Here is a 6,000-nt window from a genome sequence, read left to right as displayed (position 1 = left end):
TGATCTGCATAACTTCTGCTGCCTAGTCTCTGCGCCTTGGCGATGGACATGCCAGATTGATGGACGTCCGTGTGGAGTAGCTCACACTCCAACGACTGGATGTGTTGCGTGCGTTGGCTGTTGGACGGTGCGAATGGAGACGTTGCCGTTGTCACCGGACCCCGGAGCGACCATCGTGTCGGTCTGGGAAAAACCTCTCTACACTGGTGATGCCAATGCTGAATACCACGGCGGCGACGACGACGACGACGACAACAACAACGGTCGGTAACGGAAAGAGCACCACCCAAGACCTGTTGGCGCAGTCTGTAGATACTGCGAAGAAAGTGCGCGGACTCGCCGCTGTCACTGCCACTGGTGCGCGCATTGTTGTAGTAGTAGTTTTCTCCAGGGGCCTCGGCCTGGGCCGTCGGGGTGCCACTAAAAATAGTACAATTCGGCCTGGATTTTTCGGGAGGTGGGGAGCAAATATGTCGTGTCTCTGTGTGTCGGCAGTAGTAGTCGCTGTCGTCCCAGGCCTACCGCCCTCCGGTCAGACACACCGCCCTTCGCTCGGTCCCCCCCGCCTCCCCTTGTTCTCCAACGATTGGAACTCTGGCAGACGGGGAGGACTTAGGCGCGTTCGTTCCGTCGTTCTATTTATTGCCTGTATGTGGTCTCCGGACGCGCGTCGTTCCGTCGTCCAAGTCTGACGACAGTCTGCGCTGGCAGAGTGTCTGTTTCACTCCAACGGTCTGTAGCACCCGTTCGCACCTCTCTCACTCTCTCTCTCTCACTGTTTCACGCTGTCTATCTCTTTCTCTATCCTGCCTGCAAACGATCGTTCGTGTCCAAGAGATTTTCATTTTCGTCCGACATCGTCGGTTTGCTCGCGCCGTATACTTCAGCCACCGTACAGTTGCCTCGAGAATTGCGGAGGAACTCTTCTGCGGTAGCTACGGCTGGGCAGCTGTATCTGCTCTACCCGCCCGAGTCACATAATCCGGGACCGTTAATCCACGTCAGATCAGTTGTTGTGACCGAGGAGTTCCTACAGCCTAATTCTTATCCGTTTCCTGTGATGTGATGTGAAGGTGTGTGGTGTAACATGTTCAATGTACTCGATGGAAGCGCCTGGTCTTTCACTCGGTAGTGTCCATCGTCTAGGGTAACAGTATGATTGATTTCTCAAGCAAAATAGTGATTTCTGCTACTTGTGTGATCTTTGACTAGCTAAGAAAACATTTCCACACCACCGATTTGCCTGTTATCTCTGTCTGCGTGTGTGATGTAGCTTTTGCTAACAGGAGGGGGGGGGGGGATAATTGGATTAAGATCTTGTGTACGCAAAACGAGGATCAGACCTCCGAACACCGAATTCCGAAACTACATTCGGTCTTGATACAAGAAGCAAAAAAAAAAACAACAAGAGGATCAGCATGTGATATAAGTGCGCACTATTCGTGGACGGACACGATCGGTGATGGGCTTGTGATGGACCGAGCAGTGAACCCAGAGTCAGGACCAGTGATGTACGATCGCTGATGCACGAAGCACACGATCAAGTAGTTGTAGCACCACAAGCGAGATCAAGGAGGAAAAAAACGCACCAAAAAAGCAACATCTGTCTCGGTTGTGTTGTCCGTCTGTGGAAACTGTGAACCACCGCTGGAGACCTGGAACACGTGTTAGCGCTGCGGAGCTGGAATTTTGCGTGATCGGCGCGAGACTCCAATCACTCCGCGTTGTGTGCGTATCAGTTGTGAAACGTGTGCAAACATGGACTGATCGTTAGGAGATTTATTTTTTCTTTTATCGGTTGTTTTGTTTGTCTACCAGTTGACGAACGAATGTGTGTGTAGTGTAAGCAGATTTTCAGGATTGGTGACTTTGCGGTGTTTACGGTGCTTCATATGCATCGACTGTGTGCCGCTCAGCGAACGTTCTAAAGCGACCCCGAAAGGAAATCAATGTAAGTTTGCAGTTTATCATTAGTCCACGATGTCCAACACGACCAGACGACACGTCCACCAAATTTCCAAACACAACAGAAACACAGACAAGTGATTAGAGTGAATGGTTCGATTGCAATTTCCCGAAGGATTCTTCAAAATGCAATCACTTCTTGCTTCTCCAGGAGTGCATGGCGATGAGTTGGCGATTTGGAAGAAAATATGTAATGCCACGTTTCAATGCTCCCGTGCCATTTCGTGACCTCATGGACAGATTCCAACCGGGGATGATAATTGCAATTTGGATGTCTGCCCTGACTCACCCTGACACTTGTGATGCTCACAGAGCTCAGAGGATCATTGGTTGAGGAATTTTTCTTTCCTCGCTGCCGATTTCCTTCTTCTCTAGACACACGCACACACACACAGACACATAGATGGACACACTTACTTGCGCTCTCATGACTCTTTACTGCTGGCTGCCACTTTTGAGCAGGCTGATTTGGGCTGATTCAATTACACGGCAAAGAGACAGCAGTAGTAGTGGGGGTTAAAAATAAACTTAATTCTACTTTATCCATTTGCGCGCACCACCACCATCAATAACAACAACAACAACAACAACCACCACCACAACAATAACAAAAACATCAACAACAGCAACATGACAAATAAATCACACACTCAGGCGTGCAGATACGTGTCGTGCCTTTTTGGCTGCGAACCGATTGCTCGATTTGGCTGCTCGTGGAGGCCAAAAGTAGTAGCACGGGGCACGGCAGGGTTTGGTGCGATCTCGCCTTAACCGGCACACGGTGGTCCATCTCTGTTAGGGTGATTGTGTCGCGCGCGCTAAAGGACACTCACTCTACACACACACACACACACCCCGTGCTAGGGCCTTGCACGTAGTGCGCTGGCGTTAAACAGAAGTAGCAGCAAATACAGTAAAAAAAAAAGCCGGAAGACACACATATTGGCGCCTTGTCGGGTCCTTACTCTTGGGAAATAATGGAACTCATATAAATGTTTAAAACCGTAAAATGACAAACACAAACACACACGCTGCTTTTAATTTAAATGTCATAAACCCGATCTCTTCACGCGGTGTGTGTGTGTGTGTGTGTGTGTGTGTGTGTGTGTGTGTGTGTCCATGTCCAATTCCACAACACGGTTACGAAAAACGGATCGTGCGTGATTGATCGTTTGCCAGAGCGCGATGTGACATAATGCCATCTCCTATCGCGTCTGCCCCACATTGATCGTCACCTTTCCTTGTGACGACTTGCTTGATCTTCGATCCTTCTCGCTGCCCTCCAACGTGGAACGTGGCGAGAAGAAAGTGCGTGCATGCGGTATAGCCCACCAACAAAAAAAAAAAAGACACACACATACACAAACACACATACACCCCTTGATTGTCGCCACTTCTGGCAGTTGCCGCGCAGATCTGCCGGGCATAAACAGATAGCAATCTAATCACGGAAAAAGAGACAAACACGCTAGCGCGCGTGAGTTTTCGTATCGTGGTTGGTGATCGAACGGTGGTGACGCCGAATAATGGCTACCGTGGGGGTCCTAAAAATACACTGGACTCTTGAAGGCTCTCGCCGTCGTTGCTTCTCGTGCACTATGGCGGAATACGATGAGCAGTCGCCCCCCCCCCCCCATGCAGTTGGTGACGGTACCGTGTTTTGGGGTCATCTCAACAACTTCCTCGAATTGTGGAGAATCGGTCATCGACCATTGGGTGGAAAACGGGGATTTTGGTCGAGGTTTGGGCTGATTTGCAGCACGCGCCAAATGTTGCTCTTTCGTTGGAAAGAGTTTTGTACAGAGCCTGGTGATACGTGTGGAAAGAATCGAGACAGATGTGTGATCAAGTTTTGTGTGTAAAATTCTCCTTTCCAGCAAAGAGTCACACCTGGAGGAACAAGATCTAAGGTTAAGAGTGAGTGAATTGATATCTCATCAAGATGAAGTCAGGTCAATAGTTAACCTGAGGTAACTCTATTCCTGGAAACGCTGTTATTCGAGGATCAATATATTGCGGTGCTTCCGCTTTCTGGTGGACATAAGTTTCTAGTCGTGTATTATATCTCGACTGGATCAAGTCATGGATTTATGTTCATGATATCCTACCAAATTCATATCCCTTCCGAATCATTTTTTCCGTAGCAAGAAGTAACTATGCAACAACGTGGCATCAATTAGTTTCGGCCCTGGAGTTCATTAAGCCATTAGCCTCCAAAGCCATTAGACATTGTTCAAGATAAATTACGATTCTCTCCTCTAAAATCTACTTGTTTATCATAATTATCAAAGTAAATAAGACACGATACAGTCACTGTTGCGTATGGCGTACGTACGTGTCTCACGCAAGGATCGTCAACATTCGGACATTCCGTACTACGAAACAGGGTTCGCGTCCACCCATTGCGTACTTGTTGGCGATTGCCCTGCTGCTTACTCATTAACCCGCCTTTTTCCGCCCCCAGCAGCTTTCCGTCGTCCCTCTGAGTGTCTCTCGTTTTCGTTCGCTCACCACCTATGACACACTCACATCATCTGCTTGTCCGCCTGAGTTTCGTTTGATATCGGTGGAGATTCGTCGCGTTCGGTGACATTCGCTCGTGATCTGGCCTGATCCACGTTTTGCAAACCCGTGTGGGGTGGTGGTAAGGGGAAGAGGGAGGTATGAGACAAGAAAGGTTGCTGTAAGACGCTGATTTTCCAACGGGACGACGCAAAGAGCGGAGTTTCGCATACATAAACACACCTCACACACACTCACACGCGAGCAAACGAGGGAAGGGGAACCCACCGAGCCAACAAACAAAAAAAAAAAAACCAGTACGATTGCCGCATTATCATCAGCTTTTGTCTTCTGGGAGATTTATTTTAAGAAATTCTATCAACCAGCAGCAGCAGCAACACGGCACAGTGGGCAACACGGAATGGGGCGAACACCACCACCAGCAACCTTTCGAGAGCCAGTAAGACGAGCATGGAAAATTTAAAAATACAAATCCCGTGCGCCGCCGTGACAGACTGACAAACTGGCTGACTGGCTGGCTGGCAGATTCGTGTGGCGGACACCAGCCAAACAGCCGTAGCAGCAGCAGCAGCCTGCCAAAGGGTTCCCCATACTTGTATGTGTGTGTGTGTCGCAAGGTATGTGCATTGTTTCGGGGTGTATGTGTTCCTCCGATTCGATATGGCACCCCCAGATTTCGCGGTTTCCATCCCGCTTGGTGCTGGTATTTTTGTTCGGTTTGGCCAGTCCTGCCTCCCTCCCGGTTTCCCGTCGTCGGATCGCGGGAATCTAGAGATCCCTTCCAACGTGCCCCGCCCGTCCGAGATCCGGATCGCGCATATGGTGGAGCAATAAAAACAACCCCTTGTACACCATCACCTCCCTCTCTGGGTCTCCCTCTATCCCTCTCTCAAGTTCTCACACACGTTACAGAAGGATTTGTTTTGTCCAATGGTCGATTCTTAAGTGTGTGTGTGTGAGTGTTTTTTTTTATAAGCCCGTTTGTCACGCGCTCGCTTGTCTCTTTAAGTGGCAGCATCGCGTTACGGTCGTAAAAGACGATCAACACATCGCGGGACACCGTTATTTCCCTTTCCCGTGCAACAATGACCATTTTCCTTGTGTGTGTAGGCATGGGAGAAAACCTTATCCCGCGGCTTTGAGGTCTTTGGTGTGAGATTAGTATGACAAGGTTTTCCAAAACAAATATGGCTGCTGACAGCAGGACTTCCATCAGGCGGTTAAATTGGGGAAGAATCATTCCCAAAGCGCATTATGTCCCCGAGAGAGAGAGAGAGATGTCCAAAGCAAACGTCCCAGACGGAATGGTGGCGCTTGATGCTGTCAATCATTGGTGGTTCGCTTTGTGGTGTTTTCCTTCATTATGATTCGCCTGTTTCGCGCCTTTGGATCGGGTCGGGTCGGAACGAGCAGGTGGTCTTCGCCTTTAGACCTCTGGTGTTCGGCAGGAAGTACGTAAAGATCAAATCTTATACTCTGTACACACCAAAGTGCCAATTGAGTTACCCATTT

Source organism: Anopheles maculipalpis, chromosome 2RL (genome assembly GCF_943734695.1).
Source record: "Anopheles maculipalpis chromosome 2RL, idAnoMacuDA_375_x, whole genome shotgun sequence".
Lineage (NCBI taxonomy): Eukaryota > Metazoa > Arthropoda > Insecta > Diptera > Culicidae > Anopheles > Anopheles maculipalpis.
The sequence above is the reverse complement of the archived record's forward strand: the minus strand, read 5'-3'. Positions refer to the sequence as shown.